Raw genomic sequence first — 26,910 nt, forward strand, 5'->3', positions numbered from 1 at the left:
GTTTGGTATTATTTGAAAGATGTGATGAGGTATAAATGAAGTGAATTCATGTACAGTATGTGGTAACTCTTTAGCATGGGGAACGTAGTCGCCATTAATTAGGTGTTTATTAGCATGCAAATTAGCAACATATTGGCCCTTAATTGGTCATTATTACGTACTCATTAATGCCTTATTCTGCATGGCCTTATTACGCAACCAGTTAGCCATTAACTATGAGTTTTCCCTCTATAACCTCAGAAGTATTGCTTATTAGTAGTACCATCTCAATATGCTTTGCTTAGTATGGCCTTTATAAGGTGGTAGTACCACAAGAAGAGTTATTCTCCCTTACTAACACTTAATGAATATGGTCTGTTCTTACATAACAACACACAAAACTACAAGTGTTCATAGTGTTAAATTACTATAAATTAAGTTTCTGTTACTTAGAATATGTTCCCCATACTAAAGTGACATCTTGATCATTACTAATTCACTAGTAATTAAGTTTTTGTTACTTAGCATATGTTCCCTATACTAAAGTGTTACCCGGTATGTTTGCTGTGGAGAGGCGTGGCTTAGCAGTATGCGCAGAGGTAAACCGGCTCGTTGCGGTGGAGCCGCTGGGAGGACACGTGGCTGTGGGCAGCAGAGCGGCCCACGGGTTTAACCAGACCCGGGGGCCCATGACAGGATTACATCACCCCTGGCGGCAAGAGGTGTTAAATGAAAATGTGATGCCGTCTACCTAGAACTGGATCCAAGGACACGCGTCCCTTACTGTATAACGCCTTGGTAACATGCCCGCCGTCATCCAGTAATGATATTAACGTGACGTTTTATTGATCCCAGTAGGGGAGCTCTTTTCCTCGCACCCCTCTGGGCGAGATCAGAGCGCAAGGTCAGCTACAGGACAGAGTCCCCGGTCGGGGATCAGGGATTTAACTCAATGATGCTTCAGCTGGGCAGATGCCTACTGACCCATAGGGCTTTTATCCTGGGTCCTCTGGGCGGCAGACCGTCTTTATAATAGATCTGCGGCGGATTTCCACTGGATACTGAGGTGAGAATAAGCATGAAATGGAGTCTCTTTTCAAACCCTAGATATGAGAGACCATAGCAGAGCAGCAGCTCGCCACGTTTTTTTGTTTCTTCCTTCCTTTCTTTCTTTTCACCGGCGCTGTTGGTGTGATCAAACCGAATCAGCGCACGGAGCTGCAGAAGAATATCCCCCTGCCAGCTGAGAGGGGCGAGATGCGCTCTCGCCATTCAAAGTCGTGTTTAATTGGTGTCCTTGGATTTGCCAAAAATACAATCTAGCGCACAGCTGTGGTTTGTTCCATATTTGCCTTTGTTGATTGCCCGGAGTTGCAGTTGACGTGTGCAGAGCCCAGTGTGCGGCTCATTGTACACGGCAAAAACAAAACCCTGCACGGTAAAACTGGGAAATGGAAAAACGTGATCACAGCAAGAACAACAACAACAACAACACAGTCTTGATGGTTAGTTTCACAGCGGGATGTTGTGAGACTAACCATCCAGTTTGTCTTGATGTTTCCGCAATCATCTCTGTTGTCTCGCTGGCATCGTTTACACTGATGAGCCAGAACATTATAACCACTCAAAGGTGAACCAAATAATGTTAATCACCTCCGAACAAGGGCACGTGTCAAGGTCTGGCCGGATACGCCGGATGCAGGAGAAATGTGCAGGAGTAAAGGCTTGAGCAGCTTGGACAAGGCCTCATTGTTATGGCCAGATGACTGGGTCAGAGCATCTCTGAAACGGCAAGGCTTGTGGGGTGCTGCCGGTCAGCAGTGGTGAGTACCCACCGACAGTGGTCTGAGGCGGGACAAACCACAAACCAGCGACATGGTGTTGGGTGCCCAAGGCTCATCGATGCACGAGGGCAATCCAGGCTATCCCGTCTGGAAGGTCTACTGTGGCACAGGTCACAGAAAATGTTCATGATGGTTATGGGAGGAATGTGTCACAACACACGGTGCATCGCCCCCGTCTGGTCAGAGTTCCCATGATGACCCCCTGTCCACCATCGAAAGCCCCTACAGTGGGCACGCGAGCGTTGGAACCGGACCTTGAGGTCACCTGGTCTGGTGAATCCTGTTTTCTTTTAGATCACGTGGACGGCATTGTACGTGTGCCGTTTGCCCGGGGGAAGTGATGGCACCAGGGCGCACTGTGGGAAGACGACAAGCCGGGGGAGGGGGTGCGATGCTCTGGGCAATGTTCTGCTGGGAAACCCTGGATCCGACCAATCATCTGGATGTTTAGACTGTAGGAGACTGCATCAAAAAAAAAAACCCAGAGGGTATACGACCTATGTGGTCGTATGGGTTGGAGGACTCGTAGTGGATGCGTCACCTAGAGGGCAGACCAGGTACAGCCCTTCATGGCGCTGGTTTTCCCTGATGGCAGTGGCGTCTTAATGCGCCCTGCCACACGGCACGCAGTGGGCCTCGTGCATGCGTGTCATCTTCTTCTTCTCTTGTATTTGTTCTTGCACAGAGGAATAAGAGGTAGAGGAGGAAATCCTACATGAGATTCATGAAGCTTGCGCACCGGCCCATTGTGTTCTGACCCAGCGGAGTGTGTTGACGAACTGCGTTTGCTCTCGAGCTCGATGTGCGTGCCGGGCATCGCGCCATTAGCATAAGCCCCAATGAAGCTGAATAAGGGCAGCGGACTTAAGTGCCTTGTGAAAACCACAAAGCAGCACGCCACGGTAATTTGACAGGTACTAACAGACAGACCAAAGAAGAAAGGGGGGGGGGAGACACAAATACAGCTTTGCTTTCCACTTCTTTTGTAAAATCCTGAAAAGCGAGGAAGGTTTGCCCAGGCTCGTGAATGAAAATAGCATTCAATATGTCCAATGTTTAAATAAAATCCTTAACACGTCAAATACTTAATCCTCCATTGTTAAATTAGACTTGAACAAGCAACAACCTCACTTCCATTGACACCGAATAAAGACCCAACGTTCCTCACACCACCAGATGTCCCTTTTAAATGTAATTTCATAATATTACCCACAACTCTCGCCCTCAGCCCGCTGCTCCTAGCTACACAGCTCACAGCTAGGATGGGTTAATCTGCAGTAAATTGTTTTCCCTAAGGGGATTAATAAAGGAAACTTAACTTAAAAAAAACCTGTATATCACTATTCTGGTTAAACTGGCACTTAATCCGTGGCTCGCATGTGGGCCAAACTGTGGGGGCGATCACTGCGTTCCCTTGCTTTCATCATCATTATTCATATTTTACAGCACAAAACGCAACTTGGCTTTTGTGCATATTGGCTTAGACGTGATCTAGGTCACTTTTATTTATCATGTTTTATTTCCTCCCCCTTTTCCTCTCTCCCCAATTGTATTTGGCCAATTACCCCACTCTTCCGAGCCAAACCGGTCTCTGCTCCATCCCCCCTGCTGATCCGGGGAGGGCTACAGACTACCACATGCCTCCTCTGATACATGTGGAGTCACCAGCCGCTTCTTTTCACCTGACAGTGAGGAGTTTCACCAGGGGGGCGTAGAGCATGGGAGGATCACGCTATTCCTCCCAGTTCCCCCTCCCCCGACCAAGCAGAGGAGGTGCTAGTGCAGCGACCAGGACACATACCCACCTCTGGCTTCCCATCCGCAGACACGGCCAATTGTGTCTGCAGGGACGCCCGACCAAGCCGGAGGTAACACCGGGATTCGAACCGGCGATCCCCGTGTTGGTTGGCAACGGAACAGACCGCCACGCCACCCGGACGCCCCTTACGTGAGGGATTTTGACTTCACACGCTACTGCTGTACGCGTACTTCATCCCCACTGTTCCGTGTTCCCGCTGGCGAACTTCCTGGTCGAGCCTTCGGGATACTCTGCATTAGCTCGCTCACATAACCCCAGGCTGACCTGAAGGGCTTAACTTTAATTCCCCCATTCAACATAATGTCCAACCGGTGAAAAAAAACAACACGTGTGAAAGACAAATTGGATCTTTCTAGAAACAACGACAGCGTAAATAAAAAGCACACCGGCATGCTGAGTACTTTTCTTTTAAATGGCAAAAGGCCAAATGCAGAGGTGCAGTAGTGGTGCAGGGGGGTGAGAACGCTGAAACCAGCACACGCGTCCAAAAAACCAGCTTCTGTGTGGCTCAAGACGAAGTGTTTTCAAAACAAACAAAATCCGGAAGACAATAGGCCCTCGCGCGCGCGGGTTATTTTTACAAAACCCAACACTCGGAACAACATGTGGGTTTAAGCCCTGGACGCACGGACAAAGCACCAGATGGAGCGGGCACAGATACTGAGGGCAGCCTAGGGAGCTTCTCCGCCATTCGCTGACGGGGCAGGGGTGTCCGTTGGTTCCCCTGTACATTCAGATGGCCAGTGTAACCGAACAGAGGCCAGCTGCTCGGAGGAGAATCAACCACGCGACAGTTGTCGAAGATCTAACACAACTCTTTGTGTTTGACTGTTCATGTGTTTCCGAATCAAGACACGAACAGTTCACGTTTAATTGTTCGCTAAGCATCTGTGTAGACTAGCTGGACCGGTAATTAAAAAGAGACCGCTGGTATCAGCTGGGACCTGAGAACTTGACGCTCTGACAACCAGAAGTAATTTCATCCAAACAAAAGACCACGTGTCAGCTGCCCGACTGGGAGGCCGTGTGTGTTGACGGCCAACAGTATGTCCTGTCAGGGATCATTAAAAACCTCCGGTCGTCCTACTGGGTCGTGGAGTCGGTACTGCCCGCGCCTACAGATCCACTTGGTCCTCTGCACTTCACAGATAATGACAGATGATCCATCTGCCAATAGTAACGTCCCACCACTGAGAGGTATGAAGAGTAGGGGAGGGAAACCGTTGAAAGGGGAAGTCTGGCATTCGTTTTGGCTGCCATAGTACGGCAGATGAGCAGCGGAGTTTAATAAAGCGTCTAAACAGGCTGTCGAGACTGAAAGCTGTCCAATGAAAACCGTTTTGTGAAGCAGCGGGCGCTTCTCCTGTGCTACAGTTGAGTGCAGTTCCTCTGAGATGCACCCTACTGCCTCCCAGCAGCCCCCAAACAGCTCTCAGTCCTGAGGGGTAAATGTCCTTGTCCTTAATCCATAGCAAAGCACCCATCTGTTTTTCAGCTGAGTTAAAATGCCCTGCTTAACTTTGACTGTGGGTTTAAAACAGCAGGAATCGAGAACACATTGTTTGCCATTCCATTATACATGAAGTGGAATGAAATATCGTTTCCCCCCAGCCCGCAGCAGTGCAACACAAAGACAAAAACACACATCCATAAACTACAAGAGCACACATACCCAAACTACAAAAAAACATCACTGTCCAAGAGAACGAACGCAGGATGACTGTATAGGAACAACTGCCGGTCTGCATGGGCTAGGAGTTAGCTTAGCCTGCCCCGCTTCCGCGTCCTGTCAGACCGCCTTCGGTGTTTCCTCCCTGGGCCCACCCACCGGATGCAGCAGACCAGGCTCCCCCAACCGACCTAACGCCAGCTCTCCCAGCCGGACACCTTCGACACCCCCCCCCCGCACGCCACACGACGACAAAAAAACACAGTCAAGGCCAGGCGAGGTCGAGCCAGACCGCCCTCGGTGTTAGCTTAGCCTGCCCCGCTCCCGCGTCCTGTCAGACCGCCCTCGGTGTTTCCACTTCGGGCACAGCTGCAGGCAGGGCCGTGGTCCTCGGGCCCACAGGACGCAGCAGCCCAAGCTCTCCCAGCCGATCCAGCACCAGCTCTCCCAGCCATCAAAGGAAGACCAAACGAACTTAGACGCAGACGTGGACAAAGATACTGCGTGGGCAGGCCTGGGTGAGGCCAGACTCTCCTCATCAACTGTCACAAGCTGAAAACCCATCTTTTCAGCAGTTACTTCACCTTTCAACCAAATGTTGATCCTTCTCTTACTTGGACTGCTCTCGGAACCCCCCCCCCCCCCCCGTGTCTCTGTTGAGCACACAGTGCATTTCTGTTCTTGATTCACATGCTCACTTAACAGTCATACGGGGTATCAGGCAGATCTCTATATGGTTACATGTGAATATGCCACACTTACTAATGTGAGATTGGAAGTGCACCACTACATGTGCCCTGATGAATTATGATTGTGGGATGAACACGAGTCTTCTTGGTGTCCAAATATTCTACAGCAAGCATCGCCGTGATACCGCCACAGCATCAGGTGAGAGTCAGTCATTATTTTTGCAAACTACAACAATGTTGCAGACTGACGTCCTTTTTAAAATGTTTATATCAAATCTGTTTTTCTAATAACAGTCAAGGGCTTTTAATGCCCAGCACTGTCCAATCCCCTGTTTTGCCCCCTCAATATTTCCAAATGGTGCCTAATGAATTGTGAAGCCAAGCTAAATTGAAGGCAAGAGGATTACTTATTGTTCAAAATGCTCACACCCTCTACACCCCCTCCATGTAGACCCCCCCACCCCCACCCCACAGGGATGCTTAATACGGAAATCATTTGCACACTGGATTGCATCTAATGAGGGGTTGGCTCCCCATTAGCTTCTCTTTTAGAAGACAGTGAAGGATCATTGCAGCCCCATCTCCCTACTGCTTGTTCCACTCACGCGTCCCTTTCTCGATAAGTTCGAGAACAGGCGGGTGGAGCTAACGTAAAGCTTCAGGAAAAAGGTGGAGGATGGTGCCGAGCACTGCCGGAGAAGAGTTGCTTTGATCTGTCGGACCACGACGGACATCCCACGTCCACTGCAGCGGTGCTGTATACCGCACCGTCAAAGAATAACTGGATTTCTGACTTGGCATCAAATACCTCTTCTGCTCTTTTGCCAAGCTAAGCCAAAGGGTGACGTACAAAAAAAAAAGGACAGTTGGTGAATTATTTCCAGAAACAAATGCAGAGCGGAATCATATGCATGTGGAAGCAGCCAAGACGTCATCTTAATCATGAGAGACAAAAGGAAAAAGACTGAAACAGCTTCAAAATGGGTACTGGGTACTCCGGTTTCCTCCCACCATCAAAAAGACGTACATGTGTGTACGTCCGGGTAGTGTAGTGGTCTATCCCGTTGGCTACCAACACGGGGATCGCGGTTCGAATCCCCGTGTTGCCTCCGGCTTGGTCGGGCGTCCCTACATACTGTAGCGAATTCGGGGGACAACGCAACCACAGGAACTGCCGCGGCCGGGACGCGAACCCGTATCGCCCGCACCGCAGGAGGCATCGCTAACCGCTCGACTAAAGGGTCAGACCCGCGAACCAGCGGCCAGCGTGTCTACTAATCCATGCACGTTTCAATACACAATTGGCCGTGTCTGCGGGTGGGAAGCCGGATGTGGGTATGTGTCCTGGTCACTGCACTAGCGCCTCCTCTGGTCGGTCAGGGCAGCTGTTCGGGGGGGAGGGGGAACTGGGGGGAAATGGGGTTCCCCTGGCGAGACTCCTCACTGTCAGGTGAAAAGAAGCGGCTGGCGACTCCGCGTGTATCGGAGGAGGCATGTGGTAGTCTGCAGCCTTCAGAGGGGGTGGAGCAGCGAAGAGTGGGGTAATTGGCTGGATACAATTGGAGGGGTAAAAAAAAGAGGGGGGGGGGTAAAAAACATGGACCGCTGTCACCTTCTATAAAGATTTCCTCATTTTGTTTGCAGCATCACGCCACGCCGCCGAGTCAAGGTATCCTATTAAAATGGGAAGCGCTCGAAATTCCCAAGTGTTTTCCCTCCTCCATTCAGCGCTTCCCTCTGCAACCCGGTTCACCCTGCCGATGGTTGAGTCTGCATTTCCTATTCATGAAGTCTCCAGCGGCCTCCGCTAAGTGGTGATGTTTCCCCCTCCCATGTGACGGAGTGACTCTCCTCCGCACGCTCGTGCATATCGACCGGAAGCTAAGTGGTAATAACGTTTCAAAGCGTGACTTGGCTGGACCTTGGCTGGCATGAAACGGCTTAGTGAAGGCGTCGTGTTCTTATAAATTCTATGAGAGACGTCCTGGGAGGACCCGGAGGAGGTCTCTGACGGACTACAAAATGGCAGAAATTCCCGTTGAGCCCCGGGTCTCGGAGATTTACAAAGGAACCGGGCGTCACTAAAACCGTCTCTTCTGGTTTTTGCCGCGGCGAGGGGGGAGAGGGGGACCCGGGGGGGGAGGGGGACCCTCGCCCTCAGCGCTCAGTCACGTCACGTCCGCTGCTGCTCCCATCAGTTCCGCCTGGGTTAAAAGGGTGAAGCAAGAGCTGAGACGGGAATCGATGGGGCCGCTGGAAGATCAACAGTGTATCTCCGTATTTCTACATCTTTTATCTCGGATCGAATGCCAATTATTACCGGGCTGGACCCCCCCCCCCCCGTACTCCAGGATACCGGGGGCGAAGCAGGTGGAGTGAAAATGATGTCACAGATGGGATGAAACTGACATATGTTCAATGCGGCTGTAATCAAGCGGGTTTCTGGTTCAATTTGCTTGACCGAGCATCTGTCAAGGGCCCTGCTTTATTAAGTGGCCCAACGGAGGAGATGGAGCAGAAGTAATCACCCCCTCCCCTCTCCCCTCTCCCCCCACGCCTCAAATCCAGTTGGATGACATGGCGGTCATTTGGTGTAACACACGGTGAAGGCACATTGCTGTCAGGTGGACCGCTGCCATGCCACTAAAGAATACTGAGGCTGCGCAGCGCAACCGTAACCAGCCCATTAGATGCCTGGTCGTGTTGTCTGCTGCGGGAGCCAGGCTCCCACCCGGCACCGGGCTCTTCTGCGCAGCGGTGCCCAGACGATTTGGTGCTTACCCAAGTCAACCCGCTGTGCATTACTCATAGCACTGCGGGTTTCTTGTGGCGTTGCCCGTTTTTAAACACAAGACCCTTTCAAAACAAGGCATCACTCATGACAGAGGCGTCAGGGTTTATTTTGTCTTCGTACCAAACGCTCTTATCAGATCACAGCGCTGTTGATACCAGTGGCGGCTGGTGCTTTTTTTTGGGGGGGGGGCGTCGTGATTTACTTTGCTGCAGCACACCTGACAGCTGCTTTAACGCCCACGCAGTCACAGAGTTATTAAGAAGGACAATGTAGCCTACAGATCTGATCAGGGTTGGTAGACGGTGGATGATTGACAGTCGAGTGTTGGGTGCGAACATGATTGACAGCCACGAGAATTGCCCAATCACGTTAGATCGAAAAACATTAAAACAATACCGATTCGCTGCCGGTAAAAGTGGGCGTGTCTGGGGCTGCACAGAACTGCGCCCCCTGGGAAATCTGAAGAAACCAATCAGACTCAGGTCACCTGCTCGCCACAAGTTTGAGGGCTTACATAAGGTATGGTTGGGCCGGCTCCCCTCACCCAGGAAGTATATATATTAAAACAGGAAGTATATGTATTCAGACAGGAAGTATATGTATTCAGACAGGAAATCAACCAAATACCATTTGAACCAATATGTAATGGCTGCTGACCGGCGCTCACAGACTGAAAACACTTTTATTTCATCATCATTTGCATTAAACAACTACATTACATTTAACATGTTTAAGTAGATTTTCATCTCTTGACAACTGAAGGGGGCGGCGCCCCGGCGCCCTGTACTGGCCAGCCGCCACTGGTGGACAGCTGCTTCTGTCCGAGCTGGTGCTGCAGACACACAGACATGTATGGGGGGTGATGAGGGAGCCACATGCTTCACACGCACAAGTCGTCCAGCTAGGTTGGGGAGCAAACCTTTTCCATACGGCTAAAGTTGAAGGTGAGATGAGAAACTTTCCGTAATTTCTTTGTTTGCCGGGAGAAGAGCAAGGGAGGTTCTGTATGAAGCTGTACCTGGGTATAATAGATGCTGGATGCCATCGTGTCTCTTGTTTTCTAGCAGACACGTTTCCACGATGTATCGTATTGTTGTCGTCATTGCAGTATTCACCCTTATATTGCAATATATACCCTTATATTGAATACTGACCCTGTGATGGCCTGGCGGCCTGTCCAGTGTGTCACTCAGCGACTGCTGGGATAGGCTCCAGCATCCCCGTGACCCTGAGAGCAGGATAGGCGGTTTGGATAATGGATGGATGGATGGATGGATGGATGGATGGATAGATGGATGCAATATTCACTTCAACAATAAACACATCACAAAGGACTGCAGTATCAAAACGATTAAGATGCATAAGGCCGAGTAGTGCAGACAGCAGAGGAAGAGCGGTGCCAATGGGCCCGCGGTGATTCATGGGCCGTTAGCATTGTGACCCCGAGCTGCAGATGACGGACAGCTGGGGGTGACAGAAAGTTGGCTTCTCAATATTTAACACTTGACGGTTTAGCCCAGCATTCAGTTATGCCTCGCGTTTCCAGTGAAATAATGAACCCACGTGGGAGAGTTCAGCAGGTGTGTATGTCCTTCATCTGTCTAAACTAGATCATGACGTGGACACGGACAGAACTTCCCCTCGAAGCTGTTCAAGGATCAGCAGTGAGAGACGACATGACGGCAGAAGCAGCCGTGAGAACAGACAGGATTTGCAGACCGCTTGCAAACCCCTGCCCGTTTTCACCTGGCTACAGAAAGCGGGCACAGATTTCTGAATGCGGGGGTCTGAAACGCTACAAGAAAATTTGGAAGCGGCCCCCTCCCCTGATTTGACTGTGGGAAGCCCCTTTCCGACACTTTCGAGCACGCAGTAGGCCTTAACCTGTAAGTATCAGAAATATTCTTTAAAATCCTATTAGAAAAGGTTTAATATGGTCGCCTGGGTGGTGTAGCGGCCTATTCCGTTGCCTACCAACACGGGGATCGGCGGTTCGAATCCCCGTGTCACCTCCAGCTTGGTTGGGCGTCCCTACAGACACCATTGGCCGTGTCAGAGGGTGGGAAGCTGGATGTGGGTATGTGTCCCTGGTCGCTGCACGAGCGCCTCCTCTGGTCGGTCGGGATGCCTGTTTGGGGGGGGGAATAGTGTGATCCAGTGGCGGTTCTAAGGGGGGGGGCAGTGCCCCCGTAATATTAAACCTGGGCCCCCCTAACTGTGGCGAATATTTTCGTAAGGCAGATAAATTGGGTAAGGGTGCCATTGTCCAGTTTTTTCATATTTCAGCAAGAAGCCTTTTGCTGCGTCAGACTAGACGGATTTCTAAAAGTGCCCAAATGTCACAGCATAGGACCCAATTATCACCCAAGTATAGATGAACAGTCATTCAGTTAAACCCTTATTGTTCCTGTATGTGCCGGATTCTCTGCAATGCGTGATTGTCATCACATATCTACTGTATGGTGGACCACAGGAAACTGTACCAGTACCTCACACGTTGTAGGACGTGCATACCATCCTTGCTGGCATTTCAAACGTGTGGATTAATGTATGGCTGTCATAGAGTTTACATTTGTGGTTTTACAGTATAATACATGAATATAGAAATACTGAGGTAATTTCAATCAGGTTGGGTTCAAATCTGAGCGGATGAAGGATCACAGCGCCCCCCCTTTTCACAAATCTACTTAACTGTGAATCAGTGAATCGGAATTTTTTTCTTCTTTTACATTTTCATCCCACATTTATTCCCAGAGAGGGGGAACTGTAATTCACGGGCAGTGATAAATAAAACGTACATTAACACTGAATGAGTATTCGTGTGTTTATCATTATATGTCTACCATTTGTCTTTTGGAGAACCAAACCTATTGGGGGGGGGGGGTATGTAACAGTTGTGCTTAATATATTTGGTACCCCTAAAATCGCATGTGGTCCCAGCCTGCCCCCCCCATTTGAAATGGTCTAGAACCACCACTGGCGTGATCCTCCCACGCGCTCCCTCCCCCTGGCGAAACCCCTCACTGTCAGGTGAAAAGAAGCGGCTGGCGACTCCACCTGTATGGGAGGAGGCATGTGGTAGTCTGCAGCCCTGCCCGGATCAGCAGAGGGGGTGGAGCAGAGACCGGGATGGCTAGGAAGAGTGGGGTAATTGGCCAAGTACAATTGGGGAGAAAAAGGGGGGAAATAAAAAAGGGTGTAATACACTCCATAAACATGAGCTACTTCATACAACATAAAAGTACTAATTTGATTAACATTTAAAGTGAAATATAGAGAGGACTCATATGAGTCCACACTCAAGATCAGTTCTTTGTTTACAAAAAAAACAAACATCGTACTGCCAGCTGCAAAGTAAACTTCAAGCTGGACTTGCTTTTTGTACTTATGAGCACCCTATAACCCACCAAGATAAACCAGAGCTGTGAATAGCAAGCTTTAGAGCCGCCACACCCCTTCCTGCTGCTCTTTCCCTAAAACCTCTCGTCCTCGTTTCAGCAACCTTTCCACATACAGAAGCTGTGATCTAGAAGTAAACTGGGAGACGAACTGGGGTCCTCGGTCCGAGATGACGTCCAGGGGAAGGCCGTGGAGACGGAACACGTGGCTCGTCAGGAGGTCCGCCGTCTCAGAAGCTGATGGGAGTTTGGGGAGGACCACCAGGTGCACTCCCTTACTGAAGCGGTCCACCACTGTCAGGATCACAGTGTTACCCTGGGAGGGAGGCAGTCCGGAGACAAAATCCAGCGCCACATGGGACCAGGGCCGGCTTGGAGTTGGGAGGGGCTGCAGCAGACCCGCGGGTACCTGGTGAGAGGCCTTGCTGCAAGCACAGACGGAGCAGGCCTTTACGAAGTCCCTGACGTCGTTCCTCATGGTGGGCCAACAGAAACGCCGAGCCAGGAAGGTGAATGTGCGGTGGACACCCGGGTGGCAAGCAAACTGACTGGCATGGCCCCACTGAAGAACCCGGGACCAGACTGAGTGCGGGACTAACAGGCGGCATGGAGGCACATGGCTCGGGGCGGGATGGGAGCGCAACGCCTGCCTGACCACAGTCTCGATGCCCCAGGTAACCACGCCAAACACCCTGGCCTCAGGAAGGATGGGAGTCGGCTCCTCTGTAGCTGGCTCCCTCCTCGGGTGTTGTCGGGACAGGGAGTCTGCCTTCGTGTTGTGGGACCCAGGGCAATAAGTCAGCGTGAAGTCAAACCGACTGAGGAAGCTGGCCCACCGTGCCTGCAGACCATTGAGGTGCTTGGTTGCTCAGATGAACGTCAAGTTCTTATGATCATTCCTCCAGCCAATGGCGCCACTCCTCCAGAGCAGCCACCACTGCCAGCAGCTCCCGGTTCCCGACATCGTAGTTCTCCTCGGCGGGGAGGAACCGGCGAGAGAAGAAGGCGCATGGATGGACCTTCTGGTCAGACGCTGACTGCTGGGAGAGGACAGCCCCCAACCTGGTGTCCGAAGCGTCCACCTCCACGATGAACTGCCTCTTGGGGTCGGGGTGGAGCAGGACCGGGGCGCTGGTGAACATCTCCTTGAGGGACTGGAACGCACAGCGGGCAGCCAGGGACCAGATGAACAGCTGGGAGGGGGAGGTCAGCCTGGTGAGAGGTTCTGCCACGCGGCTGTAGTTCCTGATGAACCTCCTATAGAAGTTCGCAAACCTGAGGAAGCTCTGTAATTCCTTCCGGGATGTGGGATCGGTCCAGTCCACCACAGCCTGGATCTTGCGGGGGTCGGCCCGGGTCTGTCCCCTCTCAACGACGAAGCCCAGCTAGTCAATGGAAGGGGAATGGAACCGGCACTTCTCTGCCTTGACGAAGAGCCGGTCCCGGAGGAGACGTTCGAGTACCCGGCAGACATGCTGGACATGTTCCTCGAGGGTCCTGGAGAATATGAGGATGTCATCGAGGTAGACCACCACAAACTCGTCGAGCATGTCACGGAGAATGTCATTCATGAGAGCCTGGAATACCGCCGGGGCGTTGGTGAGGCCGAACGGCATGACCAGTTACTCATAATGACCACGGGGCGTCTTAAAGGCTGTCTTCCACTCGTCCCCCTTCCGGATCCGGACCAGATGATAGGCACACCGGAGGTCCAGCTTAGTGAAGACTGTAGCCTGGGTGAGGGGCTCAAGGGTGGAACTCATGAGAGGAAGGGGGTACTTGTTCTTGATGGTTATCTCATTGAGTTGGCGATAGTCATTGCAGGGTCGGAGGCCCCCGTCCTTCTTCTTCACGAAAAAGAATCCAGCTGCCACCTGGGAGGACGAGGGCCGAATGAGCCCCGCTGCCAAGGACTCGGAGATGTACTCGTCCATCGCAGCTTTCTCGGGGATGGTCAGACTGTACAGACGACTGCTGGGAAGGGGTGCCCCAGAGTGGAGGTCGATAGCACAGTCATAAGGCCGATGAGGAGGAAGCGATTGGGCCCGGGTCTTGCTGAAAACCTCACGTAGCTCATGGTACTCAGGGGGAACAGAGGAGAGGTCGGGAGGCGGGGCACTAGGGGCACATCGGGGGGATGGGCCGGGAGCAGCCTGGAGACATTGGGCATGACAGGAGGAGCTCCACTCCATGATGGTACCGGAGGCCCTGGCGATGTGTGGCTCATGCTGCACGAACCAGGGGCGCCCTAGGATCACAGGGACTAACAGGGACTGGATGATGAAGAACCGAAGTCTCTCCACATGGTTCCGAAGTCTCTCCACATGGTTCCCTGCTATGGTGAGAGAGACAGGGTGGGTGCGTTGGGTGACGCTGGCCAGGCAGCGCTCGTCCAGCGCGAAGGCCTCCATGGGATTCTCCAGCGTATCTAGCGGGATGTTAGCCTGGGCAGCAAACTCTGAGTCCAGGAAACACTCATCAGCCCCCGAGTCGAGGAGTGCACCCACCTTGAGCCGCTGGTCAGCCCAGGCCAGGGTAACGCTAACCAGATGGTTCTGTGGGGCAGGACGGCGGGAACAGGAAAGGCGGCTCACTAGGATCTCCCGGGGCCCCAGTGAGCCTAGTCTTTTGGCCGAGTGGGGCAACCGCTGATCAGATGTCCCTTCTGGCCACAGTAGAGCTATTGACCCGCCTTGAACCGGGCCTCCCGTTCGGCCGGACTAAGGCGCGTGTCTCCAGCTGCATAGGTTCCTCCCCCATCGTGTTCTGGGGCGAGGAGGGAGAAACGGCCACAGGGAAAGTGGGGCGAGCAGGAGTAGGGGTCCTGTCAGGAGTGCTGGACGACGCAGGGCTCGCTCGCGCCTCCTCTCCTGGAGGCCTCCATTGATGCGGATGGTGAGTTTGATCAGGTCATCGAGGGAGGTGGGCTCCTCCCGGCTGGCTAGCTGGTCCTTGACAGCCTCGCTGAGACCTCTCCGGAAGGTGACCCGAAGTGACTGGTCGTTCCAGCCACTCTCAGCTGCGGCCAGTCTGAACTCCACCGAGTAGTCTATGACACTGCCACTGCCCTGCTGGATACTGCTCAGCCGAGCACCAAGGTCCTGGCCAACGACTGGATGGTGGAAAACCTTCCGTAGTTCCGCCACAAAGTCCTCATAGGTGAGGCAGAAACTGGCCCTCATAGACCAGGAAGCAGTGGCCCACTGAGCTGCTCGGCCTGTGAGCAGGTTGGTCACGTAAGCGACATGGGCAGCATCAGACGTGAACATGCTGGGTTGGTGCAGGAAGACCAGCTCACACTGCATGATGAACTCAAAGGTCTCAAAGTCGCCATCAAATGGTCGTGGGCTAGAGAGGCAGGGCTCCCGAGGAACTGGGTTGAGCCCCAAAGGGTTAACTGGGGCAGCGGGCCCAGCGGGCGGGTAACCCACGACTCCAGGGGCAGGCTGGCCCGGCGGCTGGATGGTGAGAGCCGCCGTGATGGTCTCCACCTGCCGCAGGATCTCTGCTTGTTGGCTCGCCATCGCCGCCTGCTGGCTCGTTAGGTTACCCACACAGGCCTGGAGGGGATGGACCTGAGTCTGAAGATCCCTCACCGCAGCAGAGGCCGCCTGTAGCTGCTGGGTGTGGGAGTTGGTCAGTTGGATCTGTCTGATGAGAGCTGCTTGAACCGGACTGGTCGGTACGCTCTCTGTGCCTGCTGGGGTCGTCATGGTCAGTTCGTACTGTTAGGGTTTGTGGGAGACCCCAAGCGCACGACACCAGACAGAGATGGGGTTAGCCGAAACTGGCGTACTCTTATTACTTGCTCGTACAACGGTCAAACGCAGGAGGGCAATGAGCGACAAGAAAACGGGAAGTCCAAGGGAAAAGTCTCGCGGGTAATCCAAACTGGGAACACGGCAGGATACTTCCACGGGGAAACTTTGCAAAGAAAACCATAAACCGAGGGCTGAGGTAAAGTCGGAGAGGTGAGCACCGGACGGGAAGAGTAGCCACTACTGCGAGGAGGTTACGGCACGAACTGACAACGGGCGCTGGGACACCAGCAAACTTAAGCCCAGCCCTGACGGCTAAGCCACGCCCTGGCGAGCTGATTGGCTGCCAGCGCGGGGTGGGCGGGACACGTCGCGGGGTGGGCGAGCCGTAACAGTGTGTATATGTGTGTGTGTGTGTGTGTGTGTGTGTGTGCCTGTATGTATGTATGTATATATACAAGTGTATATATATAAGTATACTTATATACTTATATATATATATACACTTATATATATATATACTTATATATATACTTATATATATGTACACACACACACATATCTGTATATATACTTATATGTGTATATATATATGTGTGTGCGTGTGTGTATATATGCATATGTATGCTTGGAGAATTGCACTATTTTTCCTTTAATTGGGCCACGTGTGTTTATCCGCTGAGACGAGTGTTGATGGGCTCTGCAGATGCAGTTAAACACGTGAAACGAGTCCCGGGCATCACCTTGCTTGGCGGACGTAACTGTGTTAAGACACGTCATCATCTCTGGGTGGCCTGGTGTGTGCCCTGCACTGCCGTCCTCCGACCTGCGACATGTGCCATCATGGCGGTGTACCAGCTGATGTTTGTCTGTATATTCTCTCCCTCTGTCTGCCTCTCTCTCTCTCTTTTCTTTGTATATAATTTGTAAAGATTTTAAGCACTAACGAGGTGGGAGCCATTATGAATGTGGACAAAGAAACGTGTGATGTGTTAACAGGCCAGATGACGTGCTCATTCAGGTCCTGCTGTCGGAGGAAAGACAGATTTACAAAATCTGCACAAAGCCTGTTTGTATAAAGACTTTCTAACAATACCGGGAGTCATTTAAATAGAGAGGTGCTGCGCCGGGTGTCCGGTACGCGTGTTCGGCACGTGTTCAGGACAGAGCAACTGGCAACCAAGAGGCCAAAGTTCCGCTCTTTACTCTGCAGATGGAAACTGGGACGGATCTGCGCGTGCTCCACGGGACACAGGTTGACGTCATCTCTTCAGAAATCTGTTGTGTCCACGTGTGGCGGCTGTAGGGCGAGGACACGAGACGATATGAACAGAACCACTGTTCCATGGAAAGTTCTAGTAGTCAGCCATCCATCCATCCATCATCCATCCGTCCATCATCCATCCGTCCGTCCTTCCATAATCCAGCCCGACCGACCAGAGGAGGCGCTAGTGCAGCGACCAGGAAACATACCCACATCCGGCTTCCCACCCGCAGACACGGCCAATTGTGTCTGTAGGGACGCCCGACCAAGACGGAGGTAACACGGGGATTCGAACCGGCGATCCCCGTGCTGGTAGGCGACGGAATAGACCACTACACCACCCGGACGCCCCGTCTTTTTAGGGGTTTGAGTAGCCACAGATCTCCCAGTTCAGCTGCTCAAGAAGACGAAGTTATTTTACACCTTATTGGCTTCTGCTCCAGCGAACAATCCGGGTACTTCAGCCAGACAGGAAGTGATGGTGCATTTCCGATGAGTCTTGTGGGGAGAGACCCCCCCTCCTCCCCCCAAATCAGCAGCGCTGCGTAAAGCCTGTCCATGCCTCACCGTTCAGCTGCCACTCACCTGGCGACCCGGACGGGCACGAGCACCTTATCAGCCCCTCCCCCTCCGAAACCGAAATGCAACAGTGAAGTCCACCGCCCATGTCTGTAATCTCTGTTTTTCCACAGAGCAAATTGCTTTATGGTGGAAAGGGGGGGAGGGGAGGGGAGGGGGTCTATCTCATGACGAACCCCCATAAGAGGTCTGTGTGACATGTTTTGTGGCTGGAAAGTAGGCGAGAGAGATGAGCCTGGGCTCCAGCATGTCGTTTTGAAGTATTATCTAAAAGGCTCCTTCATGTGAAGACATGAAGGACAGAGCCTGAAGGGGTCGCTGTCGAGACGGAAACAGGAACAAGCAACACATGCCATCCATCCTTCCATCCATCCTTCTATCCATCCATCCATCCATCCATCCATTATCCAACCGCTTATCCTGCTCTCAGGGTCGCGGGGATGCTGCACCAGGGCCCACACACACACACACACACACACACATTCACACCTAGGGACAATATATGGCCGAGTCACCTGACCTCCATGCCTTTGGACTGTGGGAGGAAACCGGAGCACCCGGAGGAAACCCACGCAGACACGGGGAGAACATGCAAACTCCACACAGAGGACGACCCGGGACGAGGAGGTCGAACCCAGAACTTTCTTGCTGTGAGGCGACCGCGCTAACCACTGCACCACCCTATCTCAGCAGCCATTGTCGCCCAATGACTGCTGAGATAGGGTGGTGCAGCATCCCCGCGACCCTGAGAGCAGGATAAGCGGTTCGGATAATGGATGGATGGGTGGATGGATGGGTGGATGGATGGATGGTTGATGACAAAGGAGGATGCATTCAGTAGACATGGAGATGTAGCTTCTAGCTGGACACCATGTTACGTCATTTGTATTTGATTTCTCTTCTAGCTGGGGCGAAGGTTTGGGGAAAAGCCACGGCGTCCTTCGTCGTCGCCGGCTAATTGCAGGGTTTCCTCGCCGCCCTGATGGAGTCGTTAAACACGGAGGCCTCCCCGGGCCCAGGCGCTGATTATCCGCAGAGGATTCAAATCTTGTCAGCCAGGTCTTGTTCTAATTAGGGTCCTATCTTGTGTGTGTGTGTGTGTGTGTCTCAGTCATCTCAGTCATCGCTCAGACATGGCGGACACCACGGGAGAGTTTGGAAGCGAACAGACAGAGAGAAGCGTTGTCATTTTATCAGCTTATAAATGAGCGTTTCACCGGCGCATGTGTGAGAGCACACACGGCATTGCTGCCATCCTGTGGTTCAGCAACACACCCTTATTTGAAAGGACACAACACATTCCGGCCGACGGTAAGACATCGTCTCTGAACTTGAAACGCGGCTAAAATCTTATTCATAAGACGGCGTCCCCGTCAGAGGGCTTATAAAGAAACACCGCTGCCTTCAAACAGCTGTTATCGTACACTTTCCTGTCCCTTCACACATCTTAGGGGAAGAGGCTACACAGCATCTCTCTGGTGCCGGCCTTGTCTTCTCTGGCCTTGAGACCTTTGGAGGGGGAGAAATTTGGGAAGAAAATGTCTGGTTTCGCTTCAGTGACGAGGAGAAAATATAAGGGGAAGAGCGGGCCGGGAGAGCTGGGAACGGAGGCTTTCTTACGGGTGCCAGTAGGGGACAGTGATGCCCCATCACAGATTAGAGAGCTGACAAAGAGGGGACAGGGAAGGGCCTGTGTTGAGGTCACATTTTTGCCACGCAATTAGCAAGCTGTCGGAGGGACCGTCACGCTCTCACTGCTACCTTCAGGAAGGTCAGGGGGCGTAAGTTCAAGTCCGGGGGATGTTAAAGTGAAGGCTGGATCCTACGTGCCGTGTGTAAACACTGGAAAGGGTCTCTTTCCTCTCCATGTTTATCTTGCAAATCTTTGCGGCGGATTACACGGTCTGTTGCAAAATCTGAACTTCTTTTCCCTTTTTTTTTTTCTTTTTCATCTTCCCATCCATTTTTCCCGGCAGGAATTCTCACTCGTGCCCAACTGAGGATAAACCTTTCCATCACGTGTTTCCAAGATTAGCATATATCAGACTTGTGAACACCAGCTTGTAGTCATTTAGCAAACGAACCGTGTGTCGCCATCAACATGCTTCGTCCTAGAATACCAGAATACCATCAAGTCCAGTCCACACAGAGTGCCACTTAGCGTATATAACTCCGTGTTTTGTTTTTAGACCCACATAGTTGCTTTCTCCCCCCCCCCCCGTTCCCTGGCCTGGTGGACAGGCCCGGCAGTGTTTCTGTCCTGGCTGGCAGCAGCGTTTTCCCCCGAGCTTGACAGCTGACATGCAATGCCATGACAGGCTCGGTCCGGGGTCAGCAACAGGCCAGGCCTTCCGGGTCTCCGAGCCAGACCCTGACCTCTCAGGTCTCGCTTCTTACTCAAATTGAAGCCTCTTGTCGTCTCGCTGATTTAAATTTGTCTGGGTTCTCCATTACGTTGCCATTCATTCTACCAGGCTTCATTAGGGGGCCTCTCTCGTCGGCGGCGTTAGCAAGGTACAAACAGGAAAGTTGGTGTGTCGTGCCTTTCAATAATGGGTTACAGAAATTCTGATGGCAACCTGTGTTGTGTTTCATTTGGCCATGTGTGGACATACTTGAGAAAGTAATTGCATCCAGCCTTGGTTAATTCTGTTTGAAGATGGTCCACTTTCGGAATACAATGTCCCGTTCAATTTTTCCCCCCCATCCCATTTCAACATCCAGCCTGCTCCGGTTGTTGTCCTTTGATCATATACCATAAGAGAATCAGGACAGACCTATGCAGAAACAAAGGAGATCAGGACAACATGTATCCTGATCTCCAAACCTCTCATGGTTTTTTTTTATTATTTTTTTTATTTCCTCCCCAATTGCATCTCTGCTCCACCCCCTCTGCCCATCCGGAGAGGGCTGCAGACTATCATATTTCTCCTCTGATACATACGGAGTCACCAGCCGCTTCTTTTCACCCGACAGTGAGAGTTTCACCAGGTGGGTGTAGCGCGTGGGAGGATCTCGCTGCCCCACCCCCGAACAGGCGTCTCGACCGAGCACAGGAAGCACTAGTGCAGCGACCAGGACACAAACCCACATCCGGCTTCCCACCTGCAGACACAGCCAATTGTATCTGTAGGGATGCCCGACCAAGCCGTATAGGTGACACAGGAATTCGAACCGGCGATCCCCGTGTTGGCAAGGGAATAGACCGCTATGCTATCCGGACGCCACCTCTCGTGTTTTCTGAAGATTAAATTCACTTTTCAAATTACTTCAAATTCATGGTCTCCGTTTCTTTGGCGTTTTCTGCTCTTCCCAGAAAACTGAATGTCAGCCTTGGCCTATTACAGCAGCTCTCTGCGTTGTCGGCTCTTGACCCAGTAAAATGAAGGTATTCCTTTCAACGCCAGCTTAATAAGGAAAAGATAATAGTAACAGAGATTAAACGTAAACATTCAATCATATTATTGAAGAAGATTTTTCCCATATATATATATATATATATATATATATATATATATATATATACACACACACACACTTGGGTAAGCACGATGGGCTTAGCTCTTAGTTTATTATACTCATAACTCCCCAACAGAACTTTTTCCGTTATTCTGAGTAACTCTACCCCCCCCCAATGGCTCAGTTGAGTTGTGGCGTCCCTCAAGGCTCAGTTCTCTGTCCCCTTCAGTTTTCTCTGTTGCCATCAGGGTGTAGTTATATTTTACCTGCTTGTAAAACTAACCGTTATTCTACATCATTCATACCTTTTGCAACTTAATTAATAAATGCTCCATGGTGTTTTCCTATCAGATTGTTTTATTGTCTTTATTAAGTTTATCTTATTGTGTTTCTTATTGTGTACTTTCATAGATTTTATTTCACATTTAGTGCCCCAGGGTGTCGTTATTTGTTTGTTTGCATGTTACTGTGTTTTGTGTTCACAAACTTCTCCAAACAAATTGCCCCTAGCAGGATTAATAAAGTTGTTCGTATTGTATTGTATTGTATTGTATTGTATTGTATTGTATTGTATTGTATTGTATTGTATTGTATTGTATTGTACTGTATTTTATTTTATTTTATTTTATTGTGTATAGAAGCTGTCTCTTGGCCAGGTTATTCAAAATCATGATGACCATTTTTATCCTGACGACCCTCAGTTATACATGCCACTAAAACCCACAGATCCTAGCAGCCTAACAAATCTCACAACAAGCCTCTGATATTAAATCCTGGATGTCCTACAACTTTCTTAAATTTTAATGATGATGAGTCTAAGGCCATTCTGTTCAGTCTCCCGATTTCCATCAGCCCTTTTGTTACTAATATTGGTAGTCTGTCAAATAGTCTTCAGCAGGCTGCTAGTAATCTAGGGGTAATATTCGATGCTAACCTCTGTTTTGATAATCAAGTCCAAAATGCTGTTCAGTCATGTTTTCCCCAGCTCAAGATAATATCTAAAATCAGGTCATTTTTTTAATCATTTGCTGATCTACAAAAAGTTATACATGCTTTTATCTATTTTCGGCTTGATTATTACGATGCACTTTACTCGGGTATCAGCAAGGGCTCCCTCCACCATCTGCAGTTCGTACAAAACACCACTGCTCAACTCATCACCGGGACAAAGAGGCATGATCACATCACCCCTGTGCTTGTCTCCCTACAGTGGCTCCCTGTTAGATTTTGAGTTGATCTTAAAATTGTATTGCTCACTTTCAAGGCCTTAAACAGCCTTGCTCCTAAATATATGTCTGATTTATTGACCTGGTACACACCCTCTTGACCATCAAGATACGCAGATGAAGTTCTCCTTGTTATTCCCAGGTAACGGTTTGTCACAAAAGGTGATGGGGCTTTTGCTGTTAGAGCACTATGGAACTCTCTTCCCACTTAACTCACACTAGTTTCTTTTAAATCTCTTCTCAAAACTTTTCTCTTTGTGAAAGCTGTCGGAAATGTTTGATATTTGTGTTTTGTTTTTTATTTACACCGTTTTTATTTACTTTTTCATTCATTCTTCTTCAGCCACTTCTTCGGGGTCGGGTCGCGGTGGCAGCAAGCTAAGTAGGCCACTCCAGACGTCCCTCCCCCCAGCAACGCCCTCCAGCTCCTCCTGGGGGGTTCCAAGGCGTTCCCGGACCAGACTGGACATGTAGTCCCTCCAGCGAGTTCTGGATCTACCCCGGGGTCTCCTCCCAGTTGGCCGTGCCCGGTAAACCTCCAAAGGGAGGCGCCCAGGAGGCATCCTGATCAGATGCCCGAACCACCTAGTCCGAGCTCCCTCCGGGTGTCCGAGCTCTTCACCCTATATCTAAGGATGAGCGCTGACACCCTACGGAAGAAAATGTGTTTTTATTTTTATTCCTAATTATTTGGTCTTATTCATTTATTGCTGTTACCTCCTCTTTCCTCGTGCACATTGGTCTTATTCTAATTTTTGTCTTTTCTGGTTTAATTGCTTTTTTAAAGGACTTTGTAACATTGTTACGAAAAGTGCTATATAAATAAAGTTGTTATTATATATATATATATATATATATATATATATATATATATATATATATATATATATATGGTGAGAGGGAGATTTTTTATTTTATATATATTTATATCATCCTGTGACCTTTTCAAGATCATTTCATGAGTCCTGAGGAGTCCAACTAAGAACCACTACTCCGCCAACACATGGGAGAGATGACCCTGCTCATATCCCTCTGGCTTTGACTCATAGCAGCATAGTCCCAATCATTAGCCGCTTAAATTTGGTTTAAAGGATCAAGTTTATTATGAATAATGCCGAAATGATTAGTTAAGTCATTTGTTCCATGAAACGGATTCAGGGAGACAAACGCTAGAATGTTAAAGGCTGCCATATGTTCCTTCTCTCTCTCTGCCACCAGTTCCGAAGGAGTCAGTAAGGCCAGATTCGACTGCCCATTCCAATCACAGAGCAGGACTAGACTGATTATAGGGCAATCTTTTGGATGGTGGAGATGACATCACCGACCAGAAACTGGCTAACTTTATTTTGAGTGATGGCAGTGAGAAGGGACTGGCCTGGGACTCAATGATAGACTGTGAAATGACCGTGGTACCAGCCTAAGCGGCCTCTAGAAGAACCTTAGTGATAGCAGGTATAATTTTCAAGGAGCAAAGTGCATTGAATAAGAGAACAAAATGTTGAAATTATGCCATGTAAACCTACAGCAAGTTGTACTGATCCGGTGAGTCCCCTTTCGCAAACATTTAAACACTAGCTAAACCACAATATTCACAAACAGAGTCGGAGACAAGGGACAACCTTGGCGGAGTCCGACACCCCACCGGAGATGTGTTGGACTTGGTGCCGAGAATGCGGACGCAGCTCTCACTTTGGTTATACAAGGACCGGATGGCTTGTAGCAGCTGCCCCGGTACCCCACACTCCCACAGTACCCCCCCTCAGAGTGCCCCGGGGTACATGGTCCCATTTTCCATCCTATTTTCCATTTGATTATATTTTCCATCGACTCCTCTGTAGTCTGTCTCCTACTCTCCCCAGTCCCCAGTCTTCTATTCCCATGCAGTGTTGTTTTTTTCTTCTTTACAATTAAATCCCTATATTATACGGTCCTCCCAAACTTGGCATGAACTCTTCACCTCAGCTTGGTTCACAGCTTGTTCAGCTGAGATACATCGCTCCTACATCTCCACCTTCTCCTTCCCTTCACCACTCTCTCCTCTCCGTCGCCCGCTTCTGTTTCATATGCCTCTCCACCCGAGTCCAGCCCCTGGACCGCCACAATGCTGTCCCACTGTTTTTATTCTTGCCAGCACAGCCCAAACCACAAAGCCACTACTAGAGCTGCAGACAAAGACACAAACACAAATTGGCAGCCCTTGGGTCAAGTCAGCATGATAGTCAGTCTTCGTGGGTTGAAGGAGGAATTCAAGAAGACGGACAAATACAGTTTTATTGCTACCTACCTAAAAGAGTTAATTACATATGGTCACTGATCTGGAATCTTTTCTATATAGTCTGTCTGTGAACAAACTCTGTGGTTCTTTGCAAGCTACCTATTTGACCTCTGTTCGTTTTCCTCACACTGGTGAGTAGCGCTACATTGACACGTGCTTGGACCCAAAGGCCGAGGACGCTCTCAGGGAAGAGACAAGGCACTTCTAGTCCAAAGAAACAAAAGACTACTTGATCACATTTACATCTGCTCACATCCAATTAAGCACATCTCCCCCCCACCCCCCACTTGTATCCAGCCAATTACCCCGCTCTCTGAACCGTCCAGGTCGCTGCTCCGCCTCCTCTGCTGATCCGGGGAGGGCTGCGGACTACCACACACCTCCTCCGATACATGTGGAGTCGCCAGCCAATTCTTTTCCCCTGACAGTGAGGAGTTTCGCCAGGGGGACGTAGCGCATGGGAGGATCACTCCATCCCCCCCCCCCCCCTATGTGTCCTGCAGCGACCAGGACACATAGCCACTTCCGGCCTCCCACCCGCAGACACTGCCTATTGTGTCTGTAGGGATGCCCGACTAAGCCGGAGGTAACACGGGGATTCGAACCGGCGATCCCCGTGTTAGTAGGCTGCGGAATAGACCGCTGTGCTACCCAGACGCCCCTCAACACATCTATTTTGTGTCAAGAGGCTCGTGAGGAGCACCACTCTCGATCCCCCTTATCTGGCTGTCGGTGTCTTGCATGAACCGGGGCCCATCTAAAACTACTACTTGTGTTTGTAGTTCCGGTGCGCAGGGTGTCGAACAGAGATCTGTGCAGAACCGCTGTGTGTGTGTTTCTTCATTTGGCACCGGCGGGCCGGACATGGGTGCGAGCGGCAGTGTGTCTAAACGGACTCACGAGCACACCAACACACTGTACCCGCTCACGCGCACACGACTACGTACACAGAGGAGGTGGAGGGAGACAAAATTCTCTCCCCTATTTCATCACACTCGGATCAGAAGACGGTGAATAATGTATGCGGCAATACCGAAGGTGAACTCTAACGACGCACCATAGAATTTGTGTTTGTTAACATTGTAATCAAATCTATTGATAGAATCTCTAAATTCATTCATGTGTCATTATAGTCTTTCCCGAGGTCAGCGTGGCAGTGTGGTGTGGTGCGGTTTGTGTGTCGGATGGAGCCGGAGAGCCTGCAGTGGCTCTGGCACATCACCAACACACCTACAGGGTGTTAGTGATGGGAGGGCCCGTGCTGCGTCGGTCATTAAGCGGTACAGGGCGCTGGGGCCCCGCCCCCTTCAAACATCAAGAGAGGAAAATCTACTTAAACATGTTAAATATAATTTAGTTGTATGATGCAAATAATGATGAAATAAAAGTGTTGTCAGTCTGTGAGCGCCTGTCAGCAGCCATTAAATATTGGTTCAAATGGTGTTTGGTTGATTTCTGTCTCAATACGTATACTTCCTGTCTAAATACATATACTTCCTGTCTTAATACATGTACTTCCTGTCTGAATACATATACTTCCTGTCTGAATACATATACTTCCTGTCTTAATACATGTACTTCCTGTCTGAATACATATACTTCCTGTCTGAATACATATACTTCCTGTCTTAATACATGTACTTCCTGTCTGAATACATATACTTCCTGTCTGAATACATGTACTTCCTGTCTGAATACATATACTTCCTGTCTGAATACATATACTTCCTGGGTGAGGGGCGCCGGCCCAACCATACCTTATGTAAGCCCTCACACTTGTGGCGAGCAGGTGACCTGAGGCTGCTGTCTGATTGGTTTCTTCAGATTCCCCAGGGGGCGCAGTTCTGTGCTGCCCAAGACACGCCCACTTCTATTGGCAGCGAATCGGTATTGTTTTAGTGTGTTGTGATCTAATGTGATTGGACGATTCTCGTGGCTGTCAGTCATGTTCACACCCACCACCACGCCTCGTCTCGACTGTCAATCATCCACCGTCTACCAACCCTGATAAAATCTATAGGCTACATTGTGCTTCTTAATAACTCTGTGACTGTGTGGACATTAAAGCAGCTGTGAGGCGTTTGCGCACCCCCCCCCCAAATTTTTAGCACCAGCCGCCACTGCTTTGTACTTTTCCCAGCAGTGAGGAGCTCACGG

This window comes from Lampris incognitus, chromosome 18 (assembly GCF_029633865.1).
Source record: "Lampris incognitus isolate fLamInc1 chromosome 18, fLamInc1.hap2, whole genome shotgun sequence".
Classification (NCBI taxonomy): Eukaryota; Metazoa; Chordata; class Actinopteri; order Lampriformes; family Lampridae; genus Lampris; species Lampris incognitus.